Source organism: Rhinopithecus roxellana, chromosome 15, assembly GCF_007565055.1.
Source record: "Rhinopithecus roxellana isolate Shanxi Qingling chromosome 15, ASM756505v1, whole genome shotgun sequence".
NCBI lineage: Eukaryota > Metazoa > Chordata > Mammalia > Primates > Cercopithecidae > Rhinopithecus > Rhinopithecus roxellana.
This window is the reverse complement of record NC_044563.1, coordinates 55,481,619-55,492,156: the sequence shown is the minus strand read 5'-3', so window position 1 is coordinate 55,492,156 and position 10,538 is coordinate 55,481,619. Positions and strand designations below refer to the sequence as shown.

The following is a 10,538-nucleotide window of genomic DNA, read 5'->3' as shown; positions in this document are numbered from 1 at the left end:
CTCACCAGGAAATGTGCACAGATCAGAGATGCTTCTCCTGTCTGTGGATGGGGTAGTCACACCTGCCTCCCAGGAGAGAGTGTGATAGGCCACAGGAGCCAGCATCCGGGAAGGAATGGTATCAAATGATCACCTACGCGTTATGTCATAGAAAATGTCAGTGTCTGGAGGCTGGACACATCGTGGACACATGCCAACTTGGGCCAGGCCTTTCCAGTGGGGAGGGGACCCTGAGATCTGCTGTTTCACATGCACGGGGGCCAGGTTCCATATCCTTGAGCCCACACTCTGCACGTTGACAGAGCCTAAAACCACATCCAGCTCCCCAGTGCGTCAGTGAGAAATAGAGAGCTGTTGAAGAACTCTCTCTGTGCTTCAGTCACTCAGGGAGGTTCCCCATGTGGGACTCCTCCGTGGGGTACCCTCCCTGCTGGGCAGCCGAGCCCCGGGAGCCTGTGGGCTGGGGAGGGATGGGGAGGAGTCCACGAGTCTCCAGGGTTGCCCGAGGGGCTCCTCGTTCACTCTGGAACAACTTGCCTGCCCCCTAGTGGATTGCTCAAGGAGTTTCTCAGAGAAGGACTTGTGCAAGGAAGTCCAGATCACAGCCTATGGGAGGTGGCATGGCCAGCCCTTGAGAAGGAGCCGGGCTTGGGTGTCCCACAGCCCTGGTGAACGCAGCAGCCCACTTGGCTAGTCAGTCTCCTCTCAGAGCCTCGTGTCCTCACCGCTTAATGAAGATGCAGGGTCCTGAGACAGTGCACACAGCAGGCGCTCAGTACATGTGTGGCCTTTCCCTCCAGCTCTGTGTCACTTCACCTCCCTCTCTGTGAGAGTGTAGACTCCATTCTGTCTTTTGAGCAAATCTGGATTGTCATGCACATGGATTTCCTTAAAGGGAGGCTCACCTGCCTCCACAGTAGCCTCCTTCACCTTCCCTGGTCTGTCATATTTCTTTCCCACTGAACTTTACTGGCCAGACACTGGGGTCACACAAACAGGGTTCAGACCCACCGTTGCCCTCCAGAAGCCCCCTTCTGCAGGGAGAGGCTGACACAAGACCATACCTAGAGTGTAGTCAGTGACGGACAGGGTGGCCCAAGGCTGAGGGGCCAGAGGAGGTACCCCTCCCACAGCACGTTGGGGTGAAAGGGATTGTGTCAAGGAAGGCTTCCTGGAGGAATTGGCAGAGGAACAGAGATTTGGAGAGGAAGGAGTTAGCCAGAAGGAGTGGGAAACAGGGAGCTGGGAAAGAGCCTCCAGGCCCGTACAGGGGTTGGACGTGAGGGCAGTGGTGAGGGGAGACAGGGCTGCAAGGGGAGCCACGAGCTGACATGTTGCCTGTGCCTGGTGTGCCGGGATCCCAGCTAAGCATCAGATCAACCAAGCTCACATGCAGAGAACAGCAGAGGAGAAACCAGGAAGGCGACCTCAGGGGCTGGCATTGCTGGAAGGGAGATTATGTATTAGACGCCTTTGGGCTAGTTAGTTCCTTAATTTGTTCATTCATCAATTCAGCTTTCTAGTACATGCCTCTTCCTGGGCATTGGACTAAAGGAAGGAACGAGATAAGGTCCCTCCTGTCAAGTGAGGGTCAGGCATGGCAGCTACTAATTCCATACCGAGGAGGATTGGGAAAGGGCTTCAGGAAGAGGTGGCATTGTAGGTAGACTTTGAAGGATGTAGAGGCATTCACCAGGTGTTGAAAAAGGGACAAGGTCATCTAGGTAGAGAAAATAACAAGAGCAAAGATGTGGCATCATGAGGGGTTTGCAGAAGAGTATGGAGTGTGTCATAGCCAAAGAGTTGGTTGTGTAGGGGGCAGATGAGGTGGGGCCAGCCTATGTAGGGCCTTGAATGCCAGGCTAAAGTATTTGGACTTTTCTAAGGAGTCCATCCCAAAGTGTGCCCACCTGAAGAACCAGGGACCAAGCAATTCCAGATCACCCAGCCCTGCAAGGACCTTCTGGAAGCCCATAGCTCCATCTGCCATAGCAAGAACCCAACCTCTAGAAATGTCCCCTTGCTGGGAATGTACTCCAAGGGACAGGTGAATGGTCACAGGCTGCTGAGGGGAAGGCAGGGGGCCTTCATTGGCACCAGCTGGCATTGACTCATCATGTAAGCCATGACTTGGGGCTGTATCTCTGGGGTCCTGTCTGAACATGTCCATGGAAGCCCATGCGAATGCTGGGCTGGCTCCTCCTGAGGATTTCCTCAGCCTCACCTGAAAGGTACTATCCTCACTCCTGTTCTGCAGAAGAGGAACTTGTGTGCTCACTGAGGCTGCCTCCCCTGGGAACCCTCCAGGGACCATTGCTGTTTTTCTGGGCTTTTGTAGCCCTGCATCACCACCTCCGATCAGAGACAGATGGGCTGACACATACAAGGCACTTCACCCTCGAAGCCTCCAGTTCCTCATCTGTAAAGTGCGCAAATAACTCTCATTTTAGAGGGTGGGCGTGGTTTAGTCAATGTGCGTGAAGCTCCTGCCGCACACCTGGCACATAGCAGGTAGCAGGCAAATGGGGAATAAATGAGACATAAAGCCTCCCAGGAGGAAATAGCCAGCCCTGGACTGGCGCATGGGCCTATCTTCCTTTGTCCCTAACTGATGGAGGAAGGTTGGAGAGAGGTGAGAACCCTGGTGTGTGTTGTTGGGGTAATATGGTTTGGCTGTGTCCCCACCCAAAACTCATCTCGAATTGTAATCTGAATTGCGTGTCAAGGGAGGGACCTGGTGGGAGGTGATTGGATCATGGGCGGGGGTTTCCCCAGGCTAGTCTCATGGTAGTGAGTGAGTTCTCATGACATCTGATTGTTTGATAAGTGTTGGGCACTTCCCCCTTCTCTCTCTCTATCTCCCTGGATACCGTATAAGAGTTGCCTTGCTTCCTGTTTGCCTTCTGCCATGATTGTAAGTTTCCTGTGGCCTCCCAGCCATGCAGAACTGTGAATCAATTAAACCTCTTTTGTTTATGAATTACCCAGTCTCAGGTAGTATCTTTATAGCAGTGTGAAAACGGACCAATGTAGGGAGTCTAGTTATGTGCAGTATGTCAGCTTTGGAGCCAGAGTTTCCTCCTAGAGTCCTTAGGAGCCTCTAAGAACAGAGCTGACTCAGCCTCTCTCAGCAACGGCAGTTCAGGGAGTGAGCAGAGGGGCGAGAGCTGCTCCCACCATACAACCTTCCAGAGGGCCCAAGAGCACGAAGACCCATGGCTGAATCTAGTCACACCCTGACAAACAGCACACATGCACACAACGGGTACTTGGACACACATCACACATATGGGCACACATCGTATGCACACAGATACATGTGCCACTGCCCCAGATTTTGGGACAGGAGGGGATGTACCACTGCCCCAGATTTTGATGATCAGACATGCTCAGACACATAACATACACAGTAAAGCTGCATACATGTAGACACACCAAAGCCATAAATGCATATACACAGAAACACACGGACACATAAATGCACATATACACAGACAACATGCACAGATGCCTACAGACGAGCACGTACATGCAGACACAGACACAATGACAACCCACACATGCCCACAGGTACAGGCACAGGCTCACTGTCACTTGCCTGCAAAGGGCCCTTTGAGCTCTGGCGTCCACTTAAATATACAAGGTCACAAAGATCTGTTCACCCACCCCACCCCCCCAAGTCACATCTGCACTACACTTCTCAGTCGAGTGTGTGTTCACACGCATTGCCTCCTTGATCTAACAGCAGCCTCGTAAGGCAGTTAGGGCAGGAGCCTGGGCCCTCCTGTGCAGTGAGGAACAGAAGGCCTAGAGGCACCAACCGGCCAGCCTGGGCCACTCGGCTCCTGGCAGGTGTCTTAGTCAGCTTGGGCTGCTATAACTGAATAACACAGATTGGAGGCTTCAACAATAGATATTTGCTTCTCACCGTTTTGGAGCTTGGAAGTCCCAGATCAAGTTGCCATCAGGGCCTGGTGCTGGTGAGGCCTCTCTTACAGGTTCACAGATGGCCCCTTGTTGCTGTGCTCTCCCTTGGTGGAAAGAGCTACCTCACTGGCCTCTTCTCACAAGGGCACTAATCCCGTTTGTGAGGGCTCCAGCCTTATAATCTCATCACCTCCCAAAGGTACCACCTCCTAAACCATCACATTGGGACTGGGGTTTTGACATAGGAATGTGGGCGGAGAACACAGGCCTTCAGTCCACAGCAGTAGGAAAGAGGAGTCCTGGTCGAGCTCTGGTCTCTTCCTGCCCAGTTGTGGTGCTAGGGCACGAATCCATGCATATGCTCATGGATGCTCACGGCAGACACACAGCTATGCACCCAGAGGGGCTTTAGGAGTCACCTAGACCACATGCTCATTTTACAGATGAAGAAACTGGAGCCCCAAGAGAAAATCCGTAGGCCTAAAGGGGGCCACCCAGAGGGCCTGTGGAGAAACCAGGGCCACATCTCTGTCCCTTTCCCCCACCCCACTCCACAGCTGTACCACATGCACAGACACAATCACACACAAGCCATGGGCACATTCCACAGACACACGTGTGCAGATCCTCCCTGCTCAACACTCCTGCAGGCTCGCAGGGCCAGGTGTGGTATTTCTGCTGTCCTCTCATTTAACTCTCATGATGGTATGGGATGGAAGAGTAACCGGCTCTGTTTTGCATTTGAGCAAACTGAGGCATAGAAAGGTTAGGCCCAAAGTTGCACAGGTAGGGACAGGCAGTGGCATCTCCCAAAGCCAATTCTACATACATCATCACATCCTTACATACCTCTTTTCTCTTACATGCGTGCGCGCGCGCACACACACACACAGACACACACACAGACACATGGGCACCCTGGCCTCTGCGGGCACAGCGGCCCTCAGACAGAACATTTTCCCAACAACCACCAGTTCAGTTCAAAGTTTTTGTGCCAGTTCCCCCATCCTAAGGGGTCTTTTGAGGAAATGATACATTTGTTTGAGGTTTAACCTGCCTGCTTGGCCCATGCCCCTCTCCCCTCAGTTTGGAAAATGAATTCCACGTGTGCCTGATCTTGCCTGCTCTGAAATCACCTGCGGGGATTTGGTGAACACTCTTTGATGTTAGAAGCCAATTTAATAAGTTGGCTGTTGAGTTTTTTTTTTTTTTTTTTTTTCTGTAAGACAGAACTCTCATCTCATTTTCCTGAGAACTGAGGACTTCTCACCTTCCCTCCTCCATCTTGAATTTCTGAGTTCCTGTGTCCCAAGGCCTGGACTCATGACACAGTGCTCACAAGACGCCCAAAGGTTTAGGCTGGCTTGGGGAGGAAAGGCAGGGAAGGAGGCAGCGTACTTGGAGCATTTCCTAAGGGCCAGGCCCTGTGTTAGAAGCTCTGAATCCTCTCAATGCCCCTTTTAGAGATGACAAAACAGATATGTCGCAAGTGGGAGGCCCAGCTGAGCCTGGAGCCCTTGTCTGCCTGGCTTCCCTTCCTCGTCCCAGCCTTGCTTCTGCCGGAAGCAGTTGTGCCACCTGGGGCAAATGACCTCCTCTCCCTGGGCCTTGGGCCCTGCAGCTAGACAGTGGGCACAGGGCTCCTCAGGGTCTGCTCTCATGGTAATGAGCTCTCTGCATCAAAACCATTTGCTGAGAACAAAGCGCCATGTGAAAGGAGGAGACGGTTTCTATTTTTATTGTTTTTGTGTCGAGAGGCAAGTTCAGCTCTAGGATTCGTATGGGAATGCATCAATTACTATCACTCTGGGCACTTACGGTTTGGCCACCAGGGAGCTCAGCAAGGAAGTCTTTGAAGGAAGTGGAGCAGGGAGGGGGAAGGGGGTATACACAGGAGGCTCCATGCTGGTGCAGGCACCTGCCCCACACCGTTCTCAGGGCCTGGCCAAGGTCTTCCGTGTCCTGACAGGCTTTTGCAAAGGCCGCCCTGATTTCTTGGTTTATGAAGTCTTACCAAGGGTCTCTGGGGAAAAAGGAGAAACAAGAATCATAAAGTGACCACTGAAAGCCGCAGTCGTGGGCATTTACAGCCCCACCCTGCTGACGGGGAGCTCCTTTCACTTCCTTCGTGCTCCTGGGCCCCGAGCAGCCTGGCCGTGGGCACATGCCACCTGCCCTACCTTGGACTTTAGGGATCTGAGGCTGGGAAAGGTGAAGTGTCTTCTCCAAGGCCGTGCCATTGCTGACTCATCCGCAGGTGCGGCTTCAAGCACAGTGGCCTCCTAGGAGATGCGGAGTTACCCCAGCTTCCGCCCCTACTCAGGACGTGATCTTGGGAGGTTGGGAGGCCATGGTGAGGGCTTCTGTGACTCCCAGATATTATACAGATCCAGGGTAGGGACCCTGGTCTCCTGCACACTTCCCTTTTCTCACTTGCTGCCCACAGGTGCCGGGAACAGGGTGGAGCTGGGTCACTGCTGTTACCCAGAGAAGAAAGCCAGGCTCCGAGGGACAGCCAGGGTCTCACAGCAACCCAGCTGGCAGGGGAGGAATTTGTGCCTGTTTGGCGAGGGCAGAGAGAGGGGGCCACTGTGTGGAGTGTCTCTGTGATGTCTGGTGAAAAGCGCTTCCGTGGGTACTGCTGCTTGAGTCAGTGGCTACACCAAGACATGGTTGCTGGGGCAACCTTTGTTGCCCTTTGTCCCCTCCCCCAGTCTCCACCTCAAAATCCCCAGATAGAAAGATAAATCACTTCTGCAGATATGGGAAATACATAAAGTGGTGATAAAAACACTTTTAGGAAACTCGGCTTCAAAAAAATAAAAATCAGATTATAACATATAGTGCAAGCAAAAATTTGATAACTGCTTTATAAATGCGGCTCCAAGACAAGTTCCCATCCAGCCTGTCCTGAGCCCCTCCTGCAGAGATTCTGTGCGTGTGTGTGTGTGTGTGTGTGTGTGTGTGTGTCTGCGCGTGTGTCTGTCTGTGACCTCATCTCTAGACAAGTAGAGGGGCATGTGGTGTTCCACACCCATGACAAGTGTGTGCACCTGGCGAGCTCACATGCAGGACTGGGGTACAGAGACCCTCCCCTGCCTGCCTGGAGGTCTGGGAGGCTCCCATGTCAGGTGGTGCCCACTGTGACTTATCTCCGCTCTCCTCCCTCCCTCTGAGCCAAGGAGATGAAAACATTTCTGGCACTTTCTAAAGTTTCTGTTCAGGAGTAGAAAAGCCATCAGCTGAGGGGGCGCAGGATGACAAATGGCTGCCAGATCTGCAGGTTCCTGGTTCTGAGACAGGATGGGTGGGGTGAGGACTGGGAGCTCAGCTTTTCAGTAGTGCCTGAAAGGACAGACCAGGGCAGGGGACTTGGTGGAAGGTGGCTGGTGTGTAGGAGACTCAAGAGGTCACATTCCCTGGGTGCTGAGCACCGATGGACAGATGTGCCGATGCCTCAGCAGTCCGGGACCTCCTGAGTCTTACATGGGCAGGGCAAGCTCTGCCAACTAGCAAACAAGAAATGTCAGTAGTTACAAGTGCTGTGGAGGCCACCACGCTGGGAAATGAGCTGGAGGGTGACAGCAGGGCCCGTCTAGAGTGTGTGACCTGTGCCACCTCCTGACTGAAGCAGCATTTGACTAAGACCAGGATGACAGAAAGGGCATTCCAGGTACAGGAACAGCAAGAGCAAGTGGCCGGAGGTAGGAAGAACACGGTGTGCTTTCGGGACAGCGAGGAGGCCCATGAGCAGTTGGTGAGCAGCAGAAGGTGGCAGGAGAGGCCCGGCTGAGGGGCAGTCACTGGCTGGACAGCGCAGGGCCTTGGAGGCTGCATGAAAGGCTGCTTAGTCTCAGGGCGATGGGAAAGCACAGAAGGGTTAACAGCAGCAACCTGTCCTGTCCATCATGTCTGTGGCTTTTGTTATTGTTGTTGTTTTGAGACAGCGTCTTGCTCTGCCGCCCAGGCTGGAGTGCAGTGGCACGATCTCAGCTCACTGCAACCTCCACCTCCTGGGTTCAAGCGATTCTCCTGCCTCAGCCTCCCAAGTAGCTGGAATTACAGGCGCCCACCGCACACCTGGCTAATTTTTGTGTTTTTAGTAAAGATGGGATTTCTCCATGTTGGCCAGGCTGGTCTCCAACTCCTGACCTCAAGTGACCTGCCTTCCCCGGCCTCCCAAAGTGCTGGGATTACAGGCATGAGCCACCACGCCCAGCCCATGTTTGTGTTTTTAAAAGATAATTCTGGCTGCCAGGTAGAGATGGATGGAAGGGAACTGTCTAGGAGCCCTGCGACGGGCCACCTGAGAGGGGTGGTGGCTTGGGCCAAGGTGGAGGCATGGAGGTGGAGAAGCCAGCCAGAGGAGGGATGTGTGATGGAGTGGGGGCTGCTAGGCACACACATATGCTGTGTGCAGGATCTGAGCCTGAGGCCTGGGTGGGGGCAAGGACTCCCACTTGCCTCCCCGGAGGCTCTGGAGGCTCCAGACTTGCTAATGGATGGGGGTAGGTGTGGAGATGCCAGGAGCCCGGGATGGTGTTGGGCTGTCTGACTGAGGATGTTGGAGGACCAGGTTTCAAGGGTTGCTGGAGCTCTGCAGTCTGTGGTGCTAAGAAGCCCCAGAAGGAACCACTGAGTGAGCAGCCAGAGCGATGGGAGCCTGGTGCCCAGTGGGGTGGGAGCCCAAGGCATGTACTGGGTGTCATTAGTGTCTGGGTAGCAAGGGAGGCCCCAAGAAGGGGAGGATGAGCTGGTGCCAGAGGAGAAGGCCAGGGAAGAAAGAGTTTTTAGGAAAAGGAGGGCAGCAGGGTGAACACTGCTGAGCAGTCAAGTTGGGAACTAAAACTGCCCCCGGATCTGGTGACATGGACAGAAGGTCACTGGAGACCTTTCAAAGAGCCCTCTGGCCCGAGAAGGTGGAAGTCAGACTGTGGGGGCCGGGGAGGGAGTGGGATATGAGGAAGTGAAGTCAGCAGCAGCCGCCAGCTTCTGAGAAGTTGAGTTCTGAGTGGAGATGAGCAGTGGGGTGGGCGCTGGTAGGGAGGCAAGGCCAGAGGAGGGCTTACTCCTCAGGACACAGGGAGGAGAACGGGAGGAGAGACCCTCCACGTAAGGGAAGGGAGAAGAGGACCACGGGGCAGCTGAGGACCGAGTCCAGCCGAAGAGCCCAACGGGCCCAGAGAGGAGCAAGATCTGCCACACAACAGCCAGGGACAGGCCTGAGCCCTGTGTTCACACCACGTTGCCTGCCCCACAGGCCATCCATCACTCTGCAAAGGAGAATGGCCCCAGCCACGTGAAGCCCTTTCCACCCGCACAAGCTGGTTCTCCCCGAGAGGCTGGTGTGTCCCTGTGAAAAGGGTGTCCCTGTGTGTCTGCACCCCAGGAGGCTCGCCGTCCTACACTGGCATCTGCCCACACACTCACTCTCTTTCCCTCCCTCCCTTGTTGGGAGCCCCTCTGGACCCTGATGTGTGTGTGGCACGGGGGAACTCAGATGAACGGGAGCAACTCCTGTCCCGAGGCACTGCTGTGCCCCAGGCTTCCTGGGGTCCCAAGGCCTTGGGCCCCCAACAGCAGGAGGGGAAAGGCAATGGCTGCTGTGACCTGCCCTGCTCACATCAGTTCCACCTGGTTGGATGATACTTAGCCTGGGGTGCTCCAACTCTGGTCCCTTCCCAGGAAGCCCATATTGCTTGTCTATGAGGGATGGGAAGGGGTGGCCTTGGGTGGGGGGCCATCTTGGAAGAACTGAGCAGAGCCCGTTGGAAGTTTTGATGAAGGGTACATTCTGGGCAGGGAGATAGCGAGCCTGAGCTCTGGCCCAGGCACTGATGTGGTGGTGCTGTAGCTCTCCAGGTGGGGCCTTGCCCTTCCCCAGGCTCAGCCTCCCCACCGGTGCAATCAGCCAGTCAGTCTCTATGGTCCCTGGGACCTTCTTGGCAATTGGCAACACCTGTGCCCCTTGCCCTCCGACTCTCTGCAGACTGCCTGCCCACTGATGCGATGGAAGGGAGTAAGGAACAGCACTTTGAAGTAAAATGTTATTAACTTTTCTCTCTTCCCCAACCCCATCCGTGTTGCCCTCAGTGAGGGACATGGGTTCTAGGGGACAGAGAGCAGAAGGAAGAGACAAATCATCAAGCAGGCACAAGCTCTCTGAGAATCTGCTTCACATGGCTCCCAAGATGTGGATGCTCTTTTTATCTAAAAATTCCTTATCTGCAGAAATAGTCTGAATAGCAATAAATGCATGATAACGTTTACCAAATCATGACCTGTAGTCAGTTCAAAATGGAAAGACTCTGCATTGTCTGCACTAGAGACAGGCTTTGCAAATCCTGGAGTGTCCACATGTTGCAATTCAGATGCAGTCACTGCGGGTATGTTTATGGGTTTTTTGTTTATCGTTTTTGGAGTCAGAGTTTTGTTCTTGTCACCCAGGCTGGAGTGCAATGGTGCGGTCTCCTCTCACTGCAAACTTGGCCTCCTGGGTTCAAGCGATTCTCCTGCCTCAGCCTCCCAAGTAGCTGGGACTACAGGCACCCACCACCATGCCCAGCTAATTTTTGTATTTTTAGTAGAGATGGGGTTTCACCATGTTGGCC

At 54.0% G+C, this 10,538-nt stretch overlaps 1 pseudogene; it reads right to left on the bottom strand.

Annotated features, from left to right (window-relative positions):
• Nucleotides 1-379: 379 nt before the first annotated feature.
• LOC104665194 overlaps nucleotides 380-10,538 on the bottom strand; it is a 67,820-nt pseudogene continuing 57,661 nt past the window's right edge.